A 27,317-nucleotide genomic window follows, 5' to 3' on the forward strand; every position below is an offset into this window, starting at 1 on the left:
GTTAGCTCAGTATAGGGCAGTGTGCATCCAGAATCCAAATTTTTTTCTTTATCCACCCATCTATTTTTAAAAATTTGTTCTAATTTGTTATACATGACAGTAGAATGCACTATAATTCATTATACATAGTGAAATATAATTTCTCATTCTTCTGGTTGTACATGATGTAGAATCCCACCAGTAGTGTAGTCATATATGTACATAGGGTAATAATGTCTGATTCATTCTACTATCCTTCCTACCCCCATACCCTTTCCCTACTCTCACTCTCCTCTGTCTAATCCAAAGTAACTCTATTCTTCACTAGCCTCTACCCCTCCCATTGTGAATTAGCATCCGCATATCAGAGAAAACATTCAGCCTTTGGTTTTTTGGGGAGGGGCTTATTTTGCTTAGCATGATATTCTCCAGCTCTGTCCATTTACCAGCAAAAGCAATAACTTCATTCTTTAGGGCCGAGTAATATTCCATTGTGTATATATGCCACATTTTCTTTATGCATTCAACTGTTGAAAGACACCTAGGTTGATTCCATAGTTTAGCTATTGTGAGTTGAGCTGCTATAAACATTGATGTGGCTGCATTACAGTAATATGCTCATCTTTACCACCTGCACCTCAGATAGATTGTTAATGTCCAGGATATAAAAACAAATGACCCAATCAATAAATGGGCTAAGGAATTGAACAGACACTTCACAGAAGAATAAATAAAATTGATCAGCAGATATATGAAAAATGTTCAACATCTCTAGCAATTAGAGAAATGCAAATCAGAACTAGTCTAAGATTCCATCTCACTCCAGTCAGAATGGCAAGTATCAATAATACAGGCAACAATAAATGTTGGTGAGGATGTGGGGGGAAAGGCACACTCACACATTGCTGGTGGAATTACATATTGGAGAGTCCTCAGAAAACTTGGAATGGAACCACCATTTGACCCAGTTATACCACTCCTTGGTTTATACCCAAAAGGACTTAAAATCAGAACCCAAATTTTTACAACACCATTTTTTTCTATATTATTTTATTGAGTAATGCAAGCTATGACATGATACAGTTAAATTGTCCTAAGGGCCAAGAAGGGAATATTTCAATCAGGAAACCTGGTGGAGACATCCAAGTACAGCTAGTCGACCTGGTCACTACAAGATGGAGAGAATCTGAGGGATGAAAACAGGATCTAGACCTGTACCTTCCAGTAGCCATCAGCTCTATGTAAAAATTTAGATTAATTAAAATTAAATAGAATGAAGAAGTGAGTTCCTCTGTTGAGCTAGTCACATGTCTTTGATCTGATAACGGCATGTGGTTTCTGACTACCACTATTGGTCAGTGCACAACTGTAGAACATTTCCACTTCACACAGTTCTCCTGGAGAGTGCTCTTCTGGACAGAGGGATAAGGCCATCTACAGTGAGAGGACAATGAAGACAGCAAGGGGGTAAAGTTCAAGTCTGTTCGAAGATTGTGGTGTTTAGCTTGTGAGAGTTTGGAGTCAACGTTAGGGTGCAGGGCGTGACGAGCAACCACCAGATACATTCTGAATAGCCTTCAATACCACCAAGCCGAGTTATGTTAACTTGGTCAGCAACGAGAACCATGAATGACTTCTGGTCTGGGAAGCGATGTTATTTGAAATGACTTAGGAAGTGGTTCACAGAGATAGAGTTCGTGGTTGAGAAACCGTTATAAGACCTAGAGCTTGGAATTGAAAAATCTGAGAAGTGAGAGTTTTGAAATGGAGCCCACAGGCCTTGACATCATTTAAAGAAAGGGGAAGAGAAGTCTGGGGAAGAGGATTAGTGGCCGTGGCGTGGTCAGAAATGCAGAAGTCTGAAAAGGATGTTTCCTCTTTGGAAGGAAAGAAAGCTCCGTTTGGGACAGACTGACCTTCACGTTTCTTGAAATATTTATCCGAAGATGTCCATGAAGCATGAGGGAAAGTTTCAAAGTCCTCTCCTGTTTTCCCCCAAAATGTCAACTGCTGGCCTGTGAAACTGGGATTCCCTGAGATTAAGGGAGTAGTCACTGGTAGAGGGACTAATATATAAAGGGTGACTGTGCCCAAGTCAGGAGTGACAGCAGCAGATACTAAAAGTGAAAAGCCAAGAGTTGGGGCTCAGGCTGAAACCATGTTATTTATAGCTTACAGCTTTGGGATATTGCACAGTTTTAAAAGAATAACTTCATTGGTTTCACATCATTTCTCAAGAAGGCTACTACCGAAAAAAGTCTATAACAGGAAAAAAACTCAGATTGTTGCATAATTTTTTTGATATTTACGAGACTCCGACAATACCCTTGGGAGTATGTAGAAAGAGTGATCAGAAACTTTAAGTTAGGATTCCCTTAAGATTCACTCTACAGTTTTATACATGATCCAAACTGTTGGTAGAAATGATCAGCCCAGCAGGTTCAACCATCGCAGAGAATCACGGTGCTCCTTTACCTGTGGTATCCAAGAAAATTCCAAGATCCCTGAAGTCATTCTCTTTTATGCATTTTTTTTCCTCCTGTTCTCCTCCAGCATCATTGGTAGAGGAGGCAAAGAACCAGCTGTGTCATTTAAAAGATAAAGCGGAACCCAGATGGTAAGATAGAGTTCTGTGCTTTGGCCCAACTTCATGAGAGGAGACAGGAAAAGACAAAGATCCTATCTTGCAAGAGATATGCTAGCCTTTGACACAAATTAAGACAAGGTACCAGTAGGTCTTCCAGAGAACAAAACAAAGTAAGATGAAAAGATTGGTGCTAACTCAAAATTTTGCGATTTGATACAGAGATAACCTGAATGTGCAGAAGGGCTTCCACCAGGACTCATCCTGTATTGAGGAACTACAAATGCTGCTTTTGCGCAGTGATTTAGTTCTTTGAAAGGGTTAAATGTTCGTAATTTATACACTTACCAGGCCTGAAATTACTAAAACCCCTTGAAATGTATTCAGTTCAAGAATTTCTAATGAGTCCCATTCAGAAGCCGCCTATAAAATGTCTTAAATTCAAAGCAGACAAAACAGCCTGGGGAACAATTCACAGTAGAATCAGGATTGAAATCCACACCTCTCCAATCTCAGTGGCAGTTCACATTACCCACAGAGAACAGGGTGGACTTGACAGAGAATTGATAAACATCCATGCCAAGGGGTGGAGAAGGTGGCCAAAGGCTCCGGCAAATGACCACCATCGCCAGAATTTACATTTGCACAAGCCACCGTTACTTAGTAAGAGGTGCTTGTCTCCAGCAGTTGTGGTGATGTGTCAGGAAATCCACAGGTCAGCTAAGATACAGGGAAAGTGCGTAGTCCTCTGGCCTCCTGTGCCCCCGGGGCACAAGCCTCCCACCACAGTCTCTGCTGGTGCCAACAGCTGCCATTCCACTCCAACATCCCAAGGAAAGTGACATGGTGCACTCTCCTCCATGGGTTTCCAGCCTGGTGTGGAATACCTGGTGCCCAAATGGGTGCTCCCTTTTACACTTAGATGTGGAAATTGGAATTCCTCTCGCTGTAAGATCTGTGCCTGAGGAAGGACTTTCCTTTTCTTCCTTTAATTCTGGGAACACAGATAAGACTGGAAACTAAAGTTTGCAGAATCACTGTGCTTTGTGAACTGGCACAGGCTGTAATTGAAAGGTTGTAGTCTTTAAAAAGTTTTATTGGTGCCTCATAATTATACAGGATTGTGGGTGTCACTGTGGCATATTCACATATGCACAAAACAAAATTCAACCCACCTCCTGTCCTTCCTGACCTCCTTCCTAAACCCTAATGGTTTCCTCCTATTTTTGTAAGATCCCAAATGTTGTATGCGTGACTATGAACTCATCATTATATAAATAATAGACAATTATGAATATGTTACAAAAGTAGACCTACATAATTACAATAAGAAGGGAACTTTAGTTGAGGGTTGAGAGTTCATGGCATGATAATTCTTACAGGTAATATGTTCTAAGCATTTTATAGAAAAAATAGAAACATTTTTACATTCATAATTTATTTTATCAGTTATAGGTGAGTAAATGCAATAATTGATACATCTTGAAGTTCTTATGTTTTGGTCTACTTCAATTAAAGGTAATCAGATAATCTACCTTTGAGTTTCTCTAATATATGATTTCAGCTATGTTGACAAATGAAAATTTATTAGGAATTTGGATAAGTTGTTCATTGCAATATCAGATGTAGCTACCTGTGTAAGCTGCTGTAATAATGGTCTTGACTTTATGAAAGGATGTTTTCGAGTACAGGTGGAGAGAGCATTATTGAGAAGGCGCCCTGGTTTGAATTCCAGTCCCTTACCTACTAGAAGTGAAACTGTGGACAGGTCACTTAACATTGCATCTGCTTTTCTACTCATAAAATGAGAAAAACTCATAAAGTTTTTGTAGCAGATTATTTAATATTTGTAAAATCCTTAGGCTGATGCTTATCATAATAACAATAAAAATCTTAACTTATTATGGGTCTTATATCATTTATAACTAGACTATGTGGGCATCAAATGCAGGAGAAATATTGTGAGAGGTTAAACTTTGAAAATAATATAATTCCATTAACCATGCGTTTTTAAAATATTAACACTTTAAGAATACTCTCCTCTTTTAAAAGGAGCACCATATCTAATCATTCAAATAACTTATTAAGAAACCAACTCCTTTCTTTAAATGCCTGCAAATTATACAGCTTTTCTTGTTGTGTTGGAAATTTTCACATTTAAAACCTATGGAGACTAAGCTGACTTATTTGAGAACTTCTCTGATATTATAAAGCCAGTCAAATGAATTATATAAAAGACTTCTGTAAATAAAGTCCTGAATAATATCCAAACTTTTAATTAGCTGTGAAAATTGGGGAAATGTGCTCTGGATAATTAGTGTTCACAGAAAATAGTGAAAGCTCATTTTATTTAAGTCTCTCCATTTTTGAGTTTTAATTTATTTTTGGTTGGAACTCCAAACTTCAAAATAAAGAGATTTCTCTGTTAGGCACTTTTCTATATATCCTTTTCAGTGAACACAGAAATAGACAAACTCAGGAAGTAAAGCTACATGAGGTTTCAGAGGTTTATCGCAACAGAATGATCTGCAAAGAGTTCCAGGTTGGTTTCTGGAAACACAAAGCACAGGCTGCTATATACTTCAGACTGAGGCTTAGCTATGGCAGCTACCAGCTAGTCTTTTTAAAAAGGTAAATACTTTAAGCCTTAATTTCCTACAATGTCTAATAAAATTAATACTATTTATTTATTATGATATTTGAAATTTAAATTAGATAATTCATAAAAAATCTGGCATGGCTCTTGGCATATAACATTTATTAAATAAATGTGGGAAGCTCTAGTGAGTTGAGATGGTGATGGTGATGATGATGATGGTCATAGTGACAGTGATGATGGTGATACAATGGTGGTGGTGATGGTGATGGTGGTTCTGGTGATGGTGATGGCGATGCTGATGGTGGTGTTGATAATGGTTGTGGTGGTGATGATGATGGTGGCGATGGTGTTAATAATGGTGGTTCTGGCGATGATGATGGTGGTGATGATGTTGGTATCTATTGGTTTTACCCCATTCACTTTTATCTTGAATCACTGATAATTTAACCTATTCCAATGCTCTGTGTCTATAGTTCTTTTCTCCCACGCAGGATGCTTTACTGTGCTTTCCAAGTGAATGTCCCTCAAGGATCTAACTGGTTTCAATTTGACTTCTCACATGACTATGTCTCCTAATCTTCACTTCTGTACATTTGACTAGTCCTTGTAACTCACAGTAATAAGGCATTATCTCTGGTTCCAATGTGCCTCCTGACTCCCTGGTCTATTGACAAACTTCTCAGAAATGACCCACCCATCTCCCCAACCATCGATGTACTGGTAATTCTGATAGTGTCCATTCTCTCACTACGGTCTGTCCCAACCTGACCTCACTGCATGCAGAACTGGGTGGCCATCACACATGCTGATCTGAGTATACTGCTGAACTTCCCACAACTCATAGTGCCCCAAGCAAAACCTCATTATCTTTGCTGCCTTACTAGTTAAGGAGACATTGTTTCTGTATTTCTCCAGGCTAGAAGCATCTCAGTAGCCCTGATGGCCTTGGAGGACTGTTCAAGTGGCTCTTCCCCCATGCCTGTGCCTTGGCTTCGCCTGCTGCTTCTGCTCAGGGGGTCTCCCCGCATCCTTGCTGTGGGGGTCCCTCAAGCTTCAGCTCCAATGTCGAATCCTTTGATGTGCCTTCCTCGCTCTGCTCTCCAATTAGAAGTAATCACTTTGTACTCGAGCTAGGCATTTGTCTAAAAATAGAAGCATCTGCCGTTGCTACATCAAAAGTAAACCCAGCTTTCTCAAGGTGAGGAGAGAAGGGAAAGTTCCACTGGGGTGCGAACATGGACTGGACAGTTCTGAGGTCTGACCTGCAGTCGCTCTCCCTCCTCTCATGAGCATCTCGTGTGAGTTGCAACCAACCATATGGGACCTCAGAGGGACCTTCTTCCTTTGATCCTGTGGTCTGAGGATGGATTTTTCAAGTCTCCACTAATTCTGGCAACAGTTCAGTGAGGGCTGAGATTGTAAAATAATGTATTCCAAGAAACTCAAGAAAAACAGGAAGGATATCACAAAGAAATAGAATCTGATAATGTGAATCACTCTCACGTAAGGGTTTGAGTTTGTTCGTAAATTATCAACGGCAGTTTATATTTTACTTTATTTTTATTAAGAACATTGCACATCATAAAATTTATAAAGTCAAAAAGGTATCCAATATACTTTCAGGTAGATATCATTCACACCAAGCAAATAAGCATGCATTCTTATTTCTCCTCGTTTAATGCGTTGTTTTTTAGAACAGCTCAGGTTCATAGCAACTGGTTAGAGAAATTTCCCATATACCTCCAGCTCCTGAACATACCCAGCCGTTCCAGTTATCAGCCTCCTTCAGCAGAGGGGTGCATTTGTCACGACTGAGGAACATACATTGTCAGATCAGAGTCACCCAAAGTCTATCATTAGGGTTCACTCATGGAAGCTTTAGGAATGTGGACAAATGTTTAATGGTGTGTGATACACAATCCACCATTATGGTCACATTGTCCTGAAGATCCTCTGTCCCCCACTTATTTAGTCTACCCTACAATGTTTGGCAGCCCCAAGTAGAAATTACCTATTTGAGACCTTGTTGTGCTGTGTTCCTTACCCAAGATTCGAAGCTCCTTGTGAGCAGGGACAGAGTTCTACTGACCTCTAGATTATCCTTTCTGACTGGCACTGTGTCATGTGCTCAGCAAAATTCAACCATCCGTAAACAGAATTCTTGACATGAGAACTTTGACTCCAAGGTTTAGCTTTAGAAGATCATGACAGGCTGCACAATAGTTAAAAACCATCATAAACATTACGGTGGTTGTGTCACTATAGTATGCTTATTTTAGGTCTTTTGGATAAATCTTCAAGTGTGGGATAGCTGGGTCAGATGGAGATTCCATTCCTAGACTTTGGAGGAATCTCCATACTGCTTTCCTGAGTGGTTGTACAAATTTGTGATCCAACCAACAATGTATGAGTGTTCCATTTTCCCTGCTAATAAAATAAACATACAGATATTGACATAGAGGTCATCATATGTCACCATCACCATATGTGTTCTTTTATATGTGAATCCTTGTGACTTCATTTGACCTTAAATATCACATAATAAATCATGACTTCCTCTTTCTTTCTATATCTCTTCTAAGACAAGAGAAAAGTGCATTATCTGAATCCTGCAGTGCTTCATTACTTGGAGATGTCTTTTAGCTTTTCTTTGTTCTTCAGAAACAGTAATGGACAATGGTGACTTCACAGGCAGTTACTTCTGAAGAGTCCAGCCTCAGGATGACTTTAGAATTGTGGAAGGAATGTCTTATTTCAAAGCATTTGAAGGTGCCAGTGGTGTTGGATTTCTTCTTAATAGTGGAACTTTGAACTTTTGGTAAAAAGAGGAAGAGAGATTGTGGCAAGGACTGTGAGTAAACTTGACCTAGAAGACAAACTAGCCAGGCCGGGGTGGTTGCGCTCAGCGTGAGCCCTGCTCAGGCTTGCTGGGCATTGCACAATGTTCGCATTCTGGCCACCAGACCTCCACTTCCCTCTGTGGAGATCAGTGAATCACGAACCTTGAGTCAGCCACCATGATCTTCACACTCTCTTCTGCTTTGTCTTTGATTTCCTTATCCTTGTCCCCTGCTGGTTTTCTCCCAACTCATGTCATCATCTACCAGGTATCTGGACAGGGAAATACATCTTAAAGAGATTTCAAAGGAAGAGTTATTTTGGAAATCAGTGGGCTCGATTTCAGGAGATCTGGTTGCTTTTAGCTAGCTCTTTGTCCTTGAAAGAATCTCATTAGGATTCCAGACAGTATTTACAAAATTATGAATTGGAATGAATATCATTCATGACAATTTACTATGCTCATACTTGATGATTCTTTATAGGGTGCTTATATTTATTGGAAGATAAGCTTTACTAAATAAATATATACAGAATGTACTAAGTCCAGAAGTAGGTGTGCAAGGACAATAACGTGACAGTACAGTTCCAAGGGAGTAACAGCATCCAAACAACTAATAGGAAAAGAGAAAAACAGGAAAGAAGATACAAACCTGAGTATAGTGGTGGGTGGCCTTGACCTCCAGACTCATAATGCAAAATTTATATGGTACAAATTTTAAAGGACAGAATTATTATAATGGGCAATTATTGTGTTGCTTAATCATAGATATTGATTATGATTTTACACTGACAATATCTGCATGGATGTTTTACTAGTTTACTGTTCACTTATGATTTCTTTATAACCAGAATTTTTTAAAACTTAAAATAAAAAGAATCCAACAATCACATTCATTGCCCAGAATCATTTTAGCACCTTTTAGAAGTTACATTCTTTAGTTTCTTGTTTGCAGTATTTGTACATGTTGTACATATTGGTTTGAGTTCTTCCAAAAGTTGTTTCTAAGATGAGGGTTTCAATGCAAACAGGTTATTTCAGATGAGTCGGGGACAGAAAGCAGGGTGGTTGGATAAGGGGGCTGGGAAGGAAAGGAATCACGGTATTTAGCCCATTTCTGTAGTGGCTAACTGGAGCTAACGTCATGGAGAAACTCTGGGGTGGTACAGAACACAGAATGATCCCACCTGGATTTCCAGGTGAGGGGGTTCGTGTTTCAAGCATCTGAAGGTGGATGTCCATTTCCCATACTCCTGGACAACTGTCAGCATGCAGGGACACAGCAAGCCCCCATGGCCTGGCAAGGAGAGGGGTGGGCAGTGTGGTGGGTCAGATGTGAGGTGCTCCTCAGAAGCTGGTGGGGGAGACAATGTGAGGACATTCAGAGGTGAGGTCAGTAGGTTATGAGAGCTGTGACCTGATCTGTGGCTCTATCCTCTGATACGGATTAACCGGGTAGTAACTGTAGGTGGGTAGGGTGTGGCTGAGGAGGTGGGGCACCAGAGGCTGCCTTTGGGGTTCATGTTTTGTCCCCACTGTGTGGATCCCTCTCTGTTTCCTTGGTGGCACGTCCTGAGTGCCTTCCTCCACCTTGACCTTCCACCATGGTGCCTCACTGCTGGCCCAGGGCCATGGAGTTGGCTGCCCCTAAACCAAGACCTCCAAAACCAGGAGTCAAGTAAACTCTTCCTCCTCTAATTGTTCTTGTTGAGTCTTTTGGTCACAGAGATGGAAAAGCTGACCAAAAGAGGTGGAATCTGAACACTGGCTGTCGGGAGTCACGTGGAGGCCACAGAGAGGCTGGGGGGTGGAAGACAACATCCACTTTAATATTCCACGTAGATTTTAGGAAAATCAGTCTTTCTCATGTAAAACGGAACATGTTTGCCATTAACATTTGAATGTGAGAAAAGTGAATAATGACATCGGTGTGAAAATCCTCCCATGTTTGGCCAGGTGGTAGCTGTAAGGGCTTCCTTCAGGGGAACGCCACTCCCTGGCATGCATGTCAGCTTTAGTTGTCTCCTTGATACTTTCCCTTTTAAAATTTATTTCTGCAATTAGGTTTATGGCATTATTTTGCTCTCTTCTATCTATAAATGCCCTAGTTTCTTATATTTTTATTGTTTATCGTTGAGCTCGAATGCGTGTGCTTATTAAAGCTCCCTAGGGTACCGCGGTGACAAATACCTTTGCCCTTCCAGAATGCTTTCCTCTCCATTGGGGTCTTCATCTTCCCTCTGAAGGGCCATTCTTTCTGGTTTCTTCCTCTTCCTTCACATTTTGCTTTTAGCCTTTCTCCCTTGCTTTCTTCCTCTTCTTCCCTTCACATCCTGTTTTATTTGTTGGGATAGATTTGCACATTTCCCATGGAATTCCCACCCACGTTGCTTGTAATTGAAGAGTTTTATCCATTCTTTTTTGATGACATAGTGTGAATACATTCTTGAATCTTTCCAGGAAAAAATAAGAATAAAGTTTTCTTGATGTTCTCGTTACTATTAGAGAGATGCTTTGCTTTCTGTCCATTTCTAGTAGATAGAATAGAAAGGGCCCGACGAGATGCTGTGCTCTCTTTGGCTCTATCTTTTTTTTTTTTTTTTTTTTTTTTTAGTTTTTTAGTTTTCAGCAGACACAACATCTTTGTTTGTATGTGGTGCTGAGGATCGAACCCGGGCCGCACGCATGCCAGGCGAGCGCGCTACAGCTTGAGCCACATCCCCAGCCCCATCTTTGGCTCTATCATCTGAGATTTTGCAAATATCCTATGGAAGAAGTCAGATCCCTTAGTTCAGTGTGTTACATTATCATGGGGCTTTACTTGGGTTTCATCCTATTTCCTCCGTTGAGTATGTTGGCCTTACTTTTGTGGTATGATAATAACTCAGCTTCCTGCCTTCAAAACAAAAATAGTCAGTTTTCTACTTTACTATTCCTTAAAACCAAAAAAAGACTTAGTCACTGAAGTTTTTCCAAGCTGAATACCCAAGAGTCTGCTGTGATCATCAACTCAGAACAAGGTGAGATTCCAGATATGGGACTTAGGACGGCAGATCTTTATTTGTATCTAGCCTTATGATTGAGGAGCACTAATAAATTATATAACTATGATTTTAAACATCTCTTGCAACTCACAGAAAAGAATTCCCATATTGGAGCAGAAGCTAAGCAACCTAGATATTTTGGTGATTTCCAGTTAATTTATCTTATATTACATCGCTATACTAAAATCTAAAAAAATCTTATATACCTAAACAGCTATATTATAATCTTATAAATGTAACTTGGAGGCAGGAAAAATTCAGAGGACCATTGAAAGTACTAACAAATTAGCAAAGCATGTAAGTGAATTGAAGGCATCTGGATTGGCCAGAACCCAAGACAGAAAAACTGTTTTGCGTAGTATTGAATAAAAAGACCAGGGAGTCAGCCAGGGATTGAGAAGCACCCTGACTCAGGGACGAATACACATGACAGTGTTAGCACCCCAACCCTGGAAGGCAAAGGAGAAAGCAGGCTGCAGAATCAGGAAAGAGCTGGGCCTCTGTAGGCTTCTCCTGAGAGGGGTCATGTCCATGGCCCACAGGGAGGGCAGGAACAAGGCAAAAATACTGGAGTCCCTTCTCCCCCAGCCTCCTGTCCTCCAGTAATGCATCCCACAGGCCAAACCCACCTGAAGCAGAAGGCAAGAGACACTGTGCAAAGAGTGAGGTCAATATCTTGGGGCATAGAAGACACTGAAGAGTGGAGTGTGAACCTGGAGGAACAAACAGAGGCCGGCCAGTCCTGCCTCTTACCCAACATTCCTTTCTCATATTATTTCCCCAGCCATTGAGCAAAGTTCAGGGATGAGCTCTTTACAGAAATAAAGGGAATATTTTTTTCTGCGTTTAAATAAATTTAGGAGATCAATTATGAATCAAGTGTGTCACAAAGTCATTCTGTGCCCATCACCAACACAAGGGCACCCATCCACATGGGAATCTCTTTGTCCCAATTGCATAGCTATCCTTTGGTGAGTCCTGCATGCAAGGGGCTTTTCTAAGGGCTATACGTGGAGTTACTCTGATAAAGCTCAGAAGTTAGTGGGTGCTCATCCTCCCTATTGCAGGAAAGGGAGCTGTAGTTCAGAAAGACCCCTCGAGGTTAATAATAAGAGGTGGATAACACTAGCCTCGTAGGATGAGTTTGGAAGGGTTTCCTCCTTTTCTAGTTCATGGAATAATTGAGGAGTATTGGTGCTAATTCTTCTTTGAAGGTCTTGTATAACTCAGCTGTGAATCTGTTGGGTCCCGGGCTTTTCTTGGTTGGTAGGCTTTTGATGGCATCTTCTGTTTCCTTGTTTGAAGTTGATCTGTTTAAATTGTGAATGTCCTTTTGACTCAGTGTGGGTTGATCATATGTCTGTAGAAATCTGTTGGTGTCTTCGAGGTTTTCTATTTTACTGGAGTACAAATTTGCAAAATACTTTCTAATTGTATTTTATATTTCAATAGGGTCTGTGATGACATTTCCTGTTTTATCACAAATTTTGGTAATTTGAGTTTTCTCTCTCCTTCTTTTCGTTAGGGTGGCAAAAGTTTTGTCAATCTTATTTATTTTTTTTTCAAAGAACTAGCTTTTTGTTTTGTCAGTTTTTTTGAATTATTTCTTTGGCTTTAATTTCATTGATTTCAGCCCTGATTTTAATTATTTTGTGTCTTCTTCTACTTTTGGTGTTGGTTTGTTCAGGGATGCAAGGTTGGTTCAACAAATGGAAATCAATAAACGTTAATTCATCACATCAATAGACATAAAGATAAGAATCATATGATCATCAATTGATGCAGAGAAAGCATTTGACAAAATAAAGCACTCTTTCATGTTCAAAACAGTAGAAAAACTAGGATAGTAGGAACATACCTCAACATTGTAAAAGTTATCTGTGCTAAACCCAGGGCCAACATTATTCTAAATGGAGAAATATTGGAAGAATTCACTCTAAAAACTGGAACAAGACAGGGATGCCTTCTTTCATCACTTCTATTCAACATAATTCTTGAAACTCTAGTCAGAGCAATTAGACAGACAAAAGAAATTAAAGGGATATGTATAGGAAAAGAAGAACTCAAACTATTGTTATTTGCTGACGACATGGTTCTATATTTAAAGGATCAAAAAAAAAAACTCCACCAGAAAACTTTTAGGATTAATAAATGAATTCAGCAAAGTAGCATGATATAAAATCAATACTCACAAATCAAATGCATTTCTGTACATCAATGATGGATCCTCTGAAAGAGAAATTAGGGAAACCACCCCATTCACAATAGCCTCAGAAAAAAAATTGCTTGGGAATCAATTCAACAAAAGAGGTGAAAGACCTCTACAATGAAAACTGCAGAACACTAAAGAAAGGAATTGAAGAAGACCTTAGAAGATGGAAAGATCTCCCATGTTCTGGTAGGCAGAATTAATATTGTCAAAATGGCCATATTACCCAAAGCATTATAGATATTTAATGCAGTTCCTATTCAAATCCCAGCATCATTCCTTATAGAAATAGAAAAAGCAATTGTGAAATACATTTGGAAAAATGAGAGACTGAGAATAGCCAAAAAAAGCCTTAGCAAGAAGAGTGAAGCAGGTGGCATCACAATACCAGACTTTAAACTATACTATAAAGCTATAGTAACAAAAATGGCATGGTATTGACACCAAAATAGACATGTAGACCAATGGTACAGAAAAGGAGACACAGAGACAAATCCACCTAAATAGGTATCTCATACTAGACAAAGACACCAAAAACACACATTGGAGAAAAGGTATATTCTTCAACAAATGGTGCTGGAAAAACTGGAAATCCATATGCAGCAAAATGAAACTAAACCCCTATCTCTTTACCTTGCACGAAACTCAACTCAAAGTGGATCAAGGACCTAGGAATTAGACCAGAGACCTTACACCTAATAGAAGAAAAAGTAGGCCCAAATCTTCATCATGTTGGATTAGACCCCAACTTCCTTAACAAGACCCCTAAAGCACAATAAATACAATGAATAATTAATAAATGGGATGAATTCAAACTAAAGAGCTTCTTAACAGCAAAAGAAACAATCAGTGAGATAAAGAGAGAGCCTACAGAATGGGAGCATATTTTTACTACAAACACATTAGATAGAGCACTAACCTTCAGGATATATAAAGAACTCAAAAAATTCAACACCAAAAAACCCAAACAACCCAATCAATAAATGGGCTAAGGAGCTAAACAGACACTTCTCAGAAAAAGATAGACAATCAATCAACAATACATGAAAAAATGTTCAACATCTCTAGTAATTACAGAAATTCAAAATAAAACTACTCTAAGTTTTCATCTCACTCCAATCAGAATGCCAATTATCAAGAATACAAACAACAATAAGTATTGGCAAGGATGTGGGGAAAAAGGTACACTCATACACTGCTGGTGGGACTGCAAATTGGTGCAGCCAATATGGAAAGCAGTATGGAGATTCCTCAGAAAACTTATAATGGAACCACCATTTGACCCAGCTATCCCTCTCCTTGGTCTATACCAAAAGGACTTAAAATCAGCATACTACAGGGACACAGCCATATCAATGTTCATGGCAGCTCAATTCACAATAGCCAAACTGTGGAACCAAACTAGATGCCCTTCAATAGATGAATGGATAAAGAATATATATATATATATATATATATATATATATATATATATACACACACACACACAAAGGTGTATTATTCTGTTACAAAAGAGAATAAAATTATGGCATTTGCAGGTAAATAGATGGAGTCAGAGAATATCATGCTAAGTGATGTAAGCGAATCCCCCCAAATCAAAGGCCAAATGTTTTCTCTGGTAAGTGGATGCTAATCCATAATAGGAGGGGTGCATTCGATGAGTGGAGGAACTTTGGATGGGGCAAATGGGAGGTGGTGAAGGGTCAAGAGGGTAAGAAAGATGGTGAAATGAGATGAGCATCATTACCCTAGGTACATGTATGATTGTACAAATGTGGGACCCTACTTTGGGTACAACCAGAAAAGACAAAAATTGTAGTCCACTTGTGTATAATGAATGGAAGAGCATTCTGCTGTCATGTATAACTGATTAGAACACAAAAATAAATTAAAATTAAAAAATAAAAAGAGGCAGAGCTAAGATTCTGGATTCAGTGTCTTGCTGCAGAGCATCTACCCCTAGGTTGTCCTATATGAAGTACAGACTACTAAATACAGGTGTTTCCAGTTGCTTGATTTTGGAGTCCTGCAAATTTCTAGTGCCTCTTTTATTATACCTGAGTGATGATTACCCAATGGGAAAATGAACGAGGTCTTAAACAGAGGAGCCACTTGTAAATTCTGCACATCTGAGAATCATCATCCAAGAGGCTGGGTGCTGGGACCTGGCCAAGTGTCTCTCCAGTTGTAAGTGGGCCAGTTGCACCCCTCTGTAACCTCATTAGCATCTTGCTGATTCACTCACCAGATCAGACGGAAAAACCATCCTTCTGGAATGCAACACAGCTCCTTGGTTCACTGTCTCCCTGCAAAGATATTTTGCGTCAGGTATGATTCTAATAGGATTTTATGGTAGTTCTTTCAAGGGGGAAAAAAATCTAAGTTTCTTCTTATGCCACAAAACAAACATATTAAGATTTTTGTAACAGAAGTCATGATTTCAGTAGATTTTGAGAATAACACTAGGAAATAAGCACGGTATTATAGAATTGATCTCTAATTTAGTTGAAAATCGATTTGTAAAAGTACTTTTTCCTCCTGACTATTCTGAATTTTAGTATATCCAAGAGCAATTTTATCACCACCATTTAGTGTCTAAAATTAAACCCAAGAACGTTTGTTAGAAAGGTAACCAAAGTACATGTTAATTTTACAGAATGGGCCATAACATTTGTTAGCTATCTTATCATGTCTAAGACAGATTGGAAATGATGCTGTAAGGACAATCAGTGTTTCTCCTAACTGTTGCCCCTTCTGCAGTTGATGCAAATCTACATGTCTATGGTAACTGAGGTGGTAGAGAGAGGCCAAGGGTATCTTAAGTCTTTTGCTTTGGGGCCTCTGTGATGTTGGCTGAGGACAGCGAGTCAAGGAATGACTGAGTGCACTAGTGTCCTCAGCAAGGTGCAGAGTTGGGGAGCCCAATCCATCCATGATGCCCAGCACCCTCAAAGGAGTCACCTACATCACCCCCTGTCCAGGCTTCTGAGGTCCTCTGCTACTTTTTGCCACTCTGAGTTTCTTTGTGGATAAGTTTTTAAGGAGATTTCTCAGAAACGCTGACGTCTGGGTGGGGAAAGTCATGCTGGTTGAAGGGGACAGGGTTGCTTGGGCCCCAAGAGTTCTCAAGGCAGCTTACCCCCCTCAGATGGCCAGCTAGCAAAGACAGTTGCATTATCTAATGCAAAATACTGTGCTACATTGTCACAAATATGTGTGTTTGCATGACTGCATCTCTCTATAGAAAGAAGTCCTTTTACAGGTGACTACTTAATAAATATTATTATAATAATGTCATTATTAATAATATTAATATTATTATTACCTCCAATTTGAAGTTTCAAATTCCTGTTTAAATAATTGAATAGATATTTTAATCAATGGCCCACAGTCCTCAAAGTTCTTTGAATTTTTAAAAGAGCAACACCAAGAAAATATTTGATGCTATAGCTGAAATAGCAAAATTAACTTATATAATTGGATCAGACAGTAAATTTGTCTAGGTTGATATGGGTATGTTTGTGTATACATATGTGTGTGTCTTATCTAACTTCTTTAATGAGAAAAAATGACTATTTTTGAACCATGAGAACACATCTGTTATTCTGCTGCTATCTAAAAAAATATCAAATGATTTGGATTTCAATATTGTAAATATATTCATAAGAATAAAATGGGTGGCACATGCCTATAATCCCAGCAGCTTGGGAGACTGAGGCAGGATTATGAGTTCAAAGCCATCCTCAGCAAATTTGAGGTGCTAAGCAAATCAGTGAGACCCTGTCTCAAAAAAGGGGTCTGGGGATGTGGCTCCGTGCTCGTGCCCCTGAGTTCAATCCTCGGTATCTCCCCCCCACCAAAACGAACAAAACAGGCCATCCTGTCTCCTGTTTCACACAGCACCAGGTCACCCTTCTTCACCTGGAGGAAGATGTGCATTTGAATACTAATGAGACCCCAGTGGCAGCTTGTGCTGTCACCATTTGTCAGCGGATTGGACAATCTGCTTCACAGTGCTACTTGAATCATCTAATTTGACCATGTGACTCTCAAAATGACATTTGCAGTAACAGTGCACACGATTGATACTGCAAGATTGTCATTCATTATAAGAGCAGATTCAAAATTACAATTTTTAAAACAATTGCAAACAGAAAATTAGGAAGTGATTGACTAATAAACTTCTTTTTTCTGAACCTTACACCAGAATACTGAGGAGTGTATTTCTTACAAACAAGGATATTTTTCTATGTAAGCACAATATAATCATTGAAACCAAGAAATTACAACAAACATGCTACTAACATTTAATCTTCAGAACTGTTAAGTTTTCACCAGTTGTTCTAATAATGACCTTGAGACACAGGACCCTGCTTGGCCTCTATTCATGGAGCTGTCAGACCTCCTGGGTCTCCTGGGACTGTAGTCTCCTCAGTCTTTCTTTGACTGCCATGATCTTGGCACGTCAGGAATTTAAAGACCAACTATTTGGAAGAAAGCTCTGATCTGTGTTTGCCTGACTTCTTTGTGGTTGTGTCTGGGTTGTGCATCTTTGGTCAGCTCTGGAATTGAGGCTGTGTGGCACATCCCCGGCCCCCCATGGCGATAGTCCCATGGCTGAAGAAGCCCATTGGCATCACTGACTAATGCAAAGTCTATGGAACCTCTCAGCTATAGGGGGAGTTCCCCTTTTCCTTATCAATTAGAACTTGTGGGCCTGCAGGAAGCCACGTTCCTATCCCAGTTCTCTTCAAACTTTCAATAAATTCATTTAATTGTACCTGAAAGGACTGGTGGTTTCCATGTAACTAAGCAGACCTCAGTTCTTTACTGTCTTATTGCCTATTTGAAGGTTTGTATTGTCCCTGACTGTGTCATATGGGAACATACCCCTTGGACACCCTCCTTGTCCTGGTCAGGCTCTGACACCCATGCTGCACTGCCCTGGCAGACGCCTCTCAGCTCACCAGGGCTCTGACACCCTGTAGAGGCCACCAAAGCTCCCCAGGCCCTGACACCCTATAGAGGCCACCAAAGCTCCCCAGGCCTGACACCCTGTTGAGGCCACCAAAGCTCCCCAGGCCCTGACACCCTATAGAGGCCACCAAAGTGCCTCAGGCCCTGACATCCTATAGAGGCCACCAAAATTTTCCAGGCCCATACTGAGGCCTACCTGGACCTGTTCCTTCTGACGGTTTTAGGACTAGAATATTCAGAAAGGAAAGGGAAGGGGAGGAATAGTTAAAAGAGGGAAGAGAAGGAAAATGAAAGGGAAAAGGGAAAGGGAAAGGAAGATAGACATGGAGAGAGAAGAAAAAAAGGACCCCAATTAGTGAAATATAGTGTTGAAATTCTGCAACTTAAAAGATCAATTTTTTTCCATATTTTCTCAGTTTCATCTAAGAAAGCCATCCAGGCATTCTTAGGCCACTCACAGCTCTTTGGGGGCATACAAATCCTTTTCAAATGTTTAGAACATAAACGGTCTTCATGGTTGCCCGAGTGCCTTCCTTGTCCACAGCATAAAAGCTGAGGGAGGGCCTAGTCATGCCGACAGAGAACTGGTGATGGATTTCTGAAAGGATTCTTTGAGAAGCCTTACAAGTATGCAATTTCAAATGTCTGCTCACTAAAGATAAAATAATAGAGTATGGAATAAATCAAAGTTCTTTTTTATTATGGAGGAAAAAAACATTGCCTTTTAAGGTTATAAAACAAAACTGGTAAAATTGGCTTGGGACTTCTGTATCTTCTACTCTTGGAATATAAACTTTAACCCTGATCTGACCTCAGTGAGCTGCATGCTGTTGAAAAAACCTGTCTGCACTCTTGAAAATGTGCAGACAGGAGGGAGCCCACGAAATGAACTCAGCCCCGAGGCTTCAGTGCATGGGATGAACTGCGGTGTTCCCCAGAATTCAGACCTCCCACCCTGGACTGCCCTGAGACAGCTCTTCTACCACTACCTGTATCAATCCTCGGGTTGGAAACATTTTATGTCTCTGCTTTGCTTCATTAGCTAGGTTGTAAACAATTGGGTTATCCAGACCAACCCTTTAATGGTGATTTTGCTGTCTTCTTCTTGCTATCATCCCAAATGGCAATAATCACCAAATTGTCAAATGGGTGGATGGATGGGTGGATTAATCAATGAACCAAGCAATTATTTCAAGAACCTGGCATTAACCATGCTTTTCTTTCAACCCTAAAACCCTTTGGACTGGCTTTCCAGGAGAGAGAGAGAAAAACAACAACAAAACCAAACAAAACAAAAACCTCTTGCTTTTAATGATCACATTTCTACTTAAGATTCTGTGACTTCAAAAAAAAGACCTCCCATATTTATATTGTAATGTAAGAAAACTATGGGATTCTTAGGCAATTCATACTTCCATGTGCACACACTGTAACTTGCTGGAGCAGATGAGCGATTACTCCTTATTTATAAAAGTCAAGGAATGATTTTAAAATCTAATATTTATGCCCTGCCCCAAAGAAAATGCTTCAGCATCATCAGTAATTTTTCACCATTACTGGGAAATCATCATTGATTTCTTGAGGCAAATCCACAGCTTCACCAATCATACAATTTTCTGGGCTTCTCCCTTGTTTTAGCTTTCCTAGTTACCTCTAATTAGGAGTATAACAAATCTTTACCTGTTGGTACAGAGGTGACACACAAACATCTCTTCAGAACATGAGTTTCAAGACAGCATCCAGAGTCAGATATGCCATTTTGAGGCAGTGCTACCTTCTTTCTGAAGGCCAGCTCTTGACACCCTGAGAAAACGCTAATGACACCCAGTTAAAAAAAAAAAAAATCTCCAACTTAGAAACAGCCTGATGGTGAGACATTTACACAAAGCATTGGAAATTGCAAATATTTTGCCCTATTCTTTCTTTCTGAATTACTGATTTTCTACCACTGACTACTTACTAATAATAGCAATTGTACCTGAAGATGACTTGTGGGTTTAACATAGGAAGCAGAACACCTCTCCCCTCAGCCCTCTGTCTAGACCCCTCCCCCTCCCCCTGTGCACAGTGGCTGTAGCACCCTGTCCATGGCTTATATCTTACTGAACTCTCCATCTCTTGGTGTCCAGCCACTCTGGCCTTCTGGCGGCCCCTGCAAGAGCCAAGCCAGTCCCTGACTTTGTGTCTTTGCTTCTGTTATTCTCCCCACCTGAGGGACTGGCAATCCAATGACGTGTGTGGCTTGGCGGATAAGGGGCTGCACTCGGCCACCAATTTGTATCTGCCTTTCTCACCTCAGGTAAATATACAGTGTAAGTCAACAGAGTATGTTTTCTATGTAAATGTTCACCAAATAAAGTACCCCCAACTTCCTCCCACCAGATTGCTGCCCTACACAGGACGTCTGGGGTCCCCTGTCTGAAGGTCTCCCTCAGATCTCCACATGGCCTTCTCCTCCTTCTGCAAGATTCTATCCACAGGCAGGCCCATTGGATGGGTGGAGTGTCACAGGGTTCTCACTATCTCGGATTAGTTTATCATTTACACTCTTTTCACCATTCATATTCCCCCAGGAGACTGTAAGCACTTTGAGAAAAGGAACTGTGTCTGTCTTGACCCCAACTGTACCCCAACTCTTGACCCCCACCAAATCCCAGGTCTATCTGTCAGGTACATAAAATAGGATTTCTTTGCTTAACAAAATTGGATATGTGGCCCAATTTTAAAACACATAACTTCAGAAATCATATTTAGCCATCTTAAGACGATTTCGGCTGCCCTCTAAAAGCAGTATTTCTTCAGTATATTTAAATGCTGCTCTTCATACATGTTGGCATTTCTAAATATAAGCAAATGAGGTAGCTCAAAAATACAAAATTATGTTATTAGAGCTCCAATATGAGGCCTAATGAAGCAAAAGAGAAAATCATGAATTCTCCCATTTTCCCAGACCTAGCAAATGGACCCTCCAGTCACCCGGTCCATTGCTCAAGCAGGAATGTGGAACTTGTCGGAGGCTGGACGGCTCCCTCTACCTTGTCCCCTCCCCATCCAATGAATCCAATTGACCGTTTCCCTAAGTATCTTTAATTGGTATTCACAATGGTGCTAATTCAAATTTCCATCCCATTAGGTCTCAACTAATATGCATAAAATACATTTTGTTAGGTTTGGAATATTCCCTATATTTTCTTTGAAATCAAAATTTTCTTACTTTAACATGTAACTTAAATCTCTCATTTTTTTTCAATATTTTTAAGGAAGAACCTTGTTTAAAAAAATCACAAATATTCTAGATGTCATTGTTGAAAATATCCAGGTCTTTAGGCAAATAGATGTCAAGTGTAATTTTCGATTTTTTAGGGAATATATTTTATTTTTCCTCAAGGTCAATGGGATCGTTGAGATACATTAAAGTTCAGACCATTTGATGGAATTTTTCTAACTAGCGTAAAACATAATTGTGATAAAATTAAAAGTATAACTTGAGCTTTCTTATTTGTTATAGATTTGGAAACTGAAGTTGTTTCCTTGATTGATACAGTTTGTACTGAATAAAATGTTCTGGTGCTGTTGGGTTGCAATGTAATATTTTAAGGATAATTTTTTCTTTATAAAACAATTTAAGAGAGAAAATTACATGAGAGTACTTTTCATAACAAGGGCAGACTAAATTTTAAACAATATTAAAAGACATAGTAGCAGTAATTTTGAGTTAAATGTATTGTGAGAAACTCATTATTCAAATGGCATAATTAGGCATTTTAACAGTGCTATCCCTTGTATATAACTGTGACGAACTGAAGTTTTACCCCAAATTATTTATTTTCATGCAAAGAAAGCAGTTTTGTGACTTCTGGATATTTGTTGAATTACAATCATTATCATTTTTTATTTATTTGCACTTTTGGCAGATCCCAAAAAAGGGCTTGATATTTCCATTGTGACTATATAGCATGGAACGGATTATCTAATAAACATCATAAATTGACTTTCAAAGAAGTCGAACAACCCATTATTATTTCAGTTGCTTGTGAAGCATGGAAGAAAGGTTTTGAAATAATTAAACATCCAGGGAAGTGATAATATTTTCATTATATTAGAAAAAAAAAAAAAACCTCTTAATCTAAGTGTAAAAAAAAAAAAAAGTTGGTTTCCAGCACTTGATTTTAAAACCAAGTTGAGATGAAAAGAAACACAAGAGTCTTGAAGTGAAGATTTGTTGTGCCACATAATGGGATTTGACAAGGCTGAGAAGGCTTGAGTCCTAATGAGCGCTGTGGAGGCTAACAGGAATACCGTGGGGACGGCTGCGCAGGCCAGAATTGGATTTGGAAGCAGCAGGAGGGATACATCCTGGCAACCAGGGGCTGCTTGTTCTCTTGGAGTTGGAGACTTCAACAACAACGACGACGACATAAACACAGGCGCACACGTCAGCAGGCCTTAGAATCAACGCATGTTGTCACCGCAGAACAACCAGTTCCTTCCATCTGGCCTGAGAAAACAGGGCTCCCTTCTCCTTCACTCCATCTTGCTGAGCGCAGGGTGACAGGCCACAGGCTCATTGTCTTGCCTCATTTGGTTCTGCCCAGCACTGACCACTACTCCTTCTGGAGTTCTGATACTGCCTGTGTTCCTTCATCCTTCTTTGTTTTCTCGGCCATTCTGTCCTGGTTTCCTCAGCTGAGACTTTAGTTTGACCCCAACCCTCTTAAATTTCCTGCTTCCTCTAGTTGATGCTGCTGCCCTCCCTCAGCAGCTGCCCAACTCCTCCTTTTGGCCTCCCAGCCTCCCACACTGGCGTTCACCCTCAACAACCTCCTTTAATTGAGCACTAGTTAGTGCCAGGAAGTTTATAAAGAGCGTCACTTAAGTCCTCTCATTTACACCTCACGAGGACCTCATGGGGCAGGGATTGTTGAGCCCAGTTTTGAGGACTGAGAAAACTGCAGCCCAGAAAGGTCAGCTGTCTTTCCTAATTTCTCCTGGGTTTGGATCCAGCTCATCGGAGTCTTGAACACTGCAGAATGTCACCCTCCTGCTCTGCTGTGCCACATGACAAGACCCACTCTGACCTTGTAGTAGGATTCTCTGTTTCCGCTCCCTTCACAGACGGTCTCCATTTAGTGCTGCCCATGTGGGGCCGGGCGCTCTGTCTGAGTTCACATGTGGTCATGCACTGAATTCCCTTCTCTTGGCTCAGTAGAGGGAGATCAGGGCAAGCCAGACAGGAGAAGATAGCAAAGTCTCACCTTTGTTTGTGATTGTAAGAAAGAATACAGAGAGCTGTATGCAACTTTTATTCTGTTTTGCCTAATAACAGCTTGTAAAACTATAACACAACATGATAAACAGGATCCCCACATTGATAGAGTCAAGATAGTCTCCTGACTCTCATCACAAGATTCCCTGAGGTTGTTCTTGCCTAGATATATCCACCTCCCACCCTCCTGCACCACCCCCCATGCCTAGCTGGTCCACTCACCTGGTCTTCATCTCTGTGATGTGCTCATGGCTAGACATCATGTGAGAGGATGCTAGAGTGGCTGCGTCCTTTGGGATCTCCCTCACCCCAACTTAGCATGGTCCTCTGGAGATTTGTCCAGGTTATTGGCTGTATCAATAGTTTGTTTCTTTTTATTGCTGAGTATTATTCCATGATATAATTGCACCACTTATTGAACCAACCTTTTACTGGCAGATATCTGGGTTACTTCCAATTTTTGCCCATTACAACTAAAGACTGGAAACATTTTGCACAGGTTTTATGTGAATACAGATTTTCATTTCTCTGTAATAAGTGTTCAGAGCACAATTTATGGGCCGTATTGTAGTTGTATGCTTAAAGGTTTTCCAGAGTGACTGTGCCATTTTACATTCCCACCATCAATGTCATGAGCCAATGTGGTGATCCAGTTTCCCATCCCATCACTAGTATTTGGTCTTCTGACTATTTTTGTTTTAGCCATTTTGATGGGTGGGTAGTGATGTCTCATGGGAACTTGCTGTTCCTTAGCTGGTGATGCTGAACATCTTTGTTTTTTGCCACCTATATACACCTATGCCTTGTGCCTACTGTCAACGTGGACTATTTGTGATTTTACTAATGAATTTTGAGAGTTTTTAATATATTCTAAATATAAGTCCTTTTTCAGGTATGACATTTGTAAATATTTTCTTCCAAACTATAGCATATCTTTTCCTCCTCTTAGCAGGATCTTTCTCAGAGAAAATATTTTAACATTAGTGAAATCCAATTTGTCAATTTTCATTTTTGGGTGACATGCTTTTGGTATTTCCTAGAAGTTTCTCCTGGTCTTACATTCTGAATATAACTTGTGATTTTTCTATGGTTCCGTGGTTTTACATTTAAATGCATGCTCCATTGTTAATTAAATTTTTCCATAATATATGAGGTTTAGATCAATGATTTTAGAGTTTGTTTTGTGGTTTGTTTAAGGATATCTAATTGCTTTGGCACTGCTTGTTGAAAAGGCTCTCTTCTATTTAATTGCTTTTGTACATTTGTCAAAAATCAGTTGGGTTTTTTTCTGTAGGTCTAGTTCAGGGTTCTCTAATATGCTGCATTCATACATGTGTATATTCCCCTGTCAGTATCACATGATCTTGGTTACTATAGCTACATAATTGAGCAGTTTTGATTACTTTCAAAACTATTTAGTTATTTTAGCTTTTGCTTTTATTTGTAAATTTTAGAATAATCATATTTATATCTACAAAAAGTCTTACAGGAATTTTAATAGTTACAATAAACCTATGTATCAATTTGGGAAACATTAGCACCTTTTCTGGGGTGGGGGACTGCCAGGGATTGAACTCATGGGCACTCGACCACTGAGCCACATCCCTAGCCCTATTTTGTATTTTTATTTATAGACAAGATCTCGCTGAGTTACTTATTGCCTCACCATTGCTGAAGCTGGCTTTGAATTCGCAATCCTCCTGCCTCAGCCTCCCGAGCCACTGGGATTACAGGTGAAAAATTAGAATCTTTATTTTATTGAGTCTTCTAATCCACTAACATGGTATGCCTAACCAGCTTGATTTATTTAATCAGCATTATATAATTTAAACCTATAAGTCCTCTATGTGTCCTGATAGATTTACAACTAATTACTATACTTCATTTTTAGAGTTTATGTAAATGGTATTGCATTTTTAATTTCAGCATCCATGTGTTCATTGTTAGTATATAAAAAATGCAGTTGATACTTGTATGTTTAACTTGTATCCTGTGACCTTGTTGAACTCAGTAGTTTTAGAACTTTTATTTTGATGATTCCTTGGGATTTTTTCCTACCAGCACTATTACTCTTTAAATGACCTGCTTAGAGTCACAATGTCCAAGCAGGTCTCACTGCCCAGCCTCCCACCAAATCCCATATAATGCCTTTTCCTGATATGAACTTTCTGTGGCTCTCTGCTGCCTTCTGCAATGAGCACAAGACTCTTTGCTTGTTCCTTAGAGTGTGTTTTTATTCTGCCCAAATTACTTTCTTTCACACACTAAGTAAGATGCAGTGAATCTATTTTCTTCCTTCTTCTATACAAGTCCATCCTATTTCCATTAATTTGCTCTTTATTTCTTCTCTTAGCCAAATAAAAAGAAAGGCTGTAGTGCCTTTCATTCTTATCCCCCAATATTAAATCCTGTCTTACCTTTAAAGCCAACTGAGCAACAATTCCCTCCATGGATACACTTTCACAGTCTATTCAAGTCCAACCAAAATCACCTCCGCTGTGAAATTCTTTTGCCATTACATATTGATACAATTCACTCTGAACTTTTCTACATTTGTGAATAGCTTTGTACTAATTGAAATGCCTACTACATCTCTGGCACTCTTGAATGCAGGGGTTATAATTGAAATATTTAGCAATGGTTAGGTGCTACCTTTAACCAATCTGCATATAGTTGAATGTTAGCCCTGGTTGAGGACTTAGACTATATAGTTCTTAACTCAACCCTACCTTGGCATCAGCCTTACCCCCTCACATCTGCATGAGAACAAAAGAAAGCAATAAAATTGACAGTGTCACCATATCTTCAGCCTCAATTACAGTCTGCTTAGGCTGCTCCAGTTGTTTATTGCCGTGTAACAAACTACCCCAAAACTCAGGGGTATAAAATAGCCACAATGTTATTTTTCTCATAGGTTTCTTGGGTTTGACATTTACACAAACCTCGGCAAGGCAGGTTTGTCTTTATTCCATGGTTTGTAAGGCTCAGCTGAGAAGACTCACGCAGCCGTGGGTGACAAGTCTGGATCACTTTTCTTCACTCATATCTGATGCCTGGCAGGTATGATGATCCTTGGAGTTCTCTCCCCTCCCCCTCCCCCTCCCTTTCCCTTTCCCCTTCCCTCTCCCTCTCTGTCTCTGTCTCTCATGCACACAGGTTTCCAGGCCCTCCAAAGATAATTCATCTCTTTGTGTGATTTTTGTAGCATGTAGGATCAGGGTGGTCAGCTTCTTGTGTGGTAGTTCAGGGCTCCAAAGACAAACTTCCAAACAAGCAAAGCTGCATGACCTTTGACGACCTAGTCTCATAGTCACAATACACCCCTTCTGCCACACAGTCACAGGCCCTCTCAGATTCAAGAAGAGGTAACATAGTCTCCAAGTCTTCCTGGGGAGAAGGCCAGTGAATTTAAAGTCATAGAACTACTGCAAAGCCTCAAGCCCTGCCCGAGGACGATCCCTGACTGCATCCATCAGAAGGCACCATCTGCCTGCATTAGGAGAAAACTTATTGCCAAAGTTCTTGTGAAATAGTAATGATTTCCGCCCTGGGATCTTTCTAAACGTGCCTCTTTTTCTCCCTGTGATTTAAAGAGGCATTCTTGTTACAAGTTTGCTTCTAATCAGCTATAGCTTCTTCTCCGTCCAGTCCATTTCTTCTCTTCCGACTTCCTATTTATACCTGTCTCCTGACAGCGTGTCTTGCCCTTTCTTTATATACCTTCTGGAGACATAACTCCCCAAAGGAGATTTCTGTTTTCTTCATTTCTTTTTTTTTTCTTTTTTTTTTTTTTAAAAAAAAAAAAAAAAAAACCTGCCCA

The sequence above is a fragment of the Urocitellus parryii genome, chromosome 2 (genome assembly GCF_045843805.1).
Source record: "Urocitellus parryii isolate mUroPar1 chromosome 2, mUroPar1.hap1, whole genome shotgun sequence".
In the NCBI taxonomy this organism is placed as follows: Eukaryota; Metazoa; Chordata; class Mammalia; order Rodentia; family Sciuridae; genus Urocitellus; species Urocitellus parryii.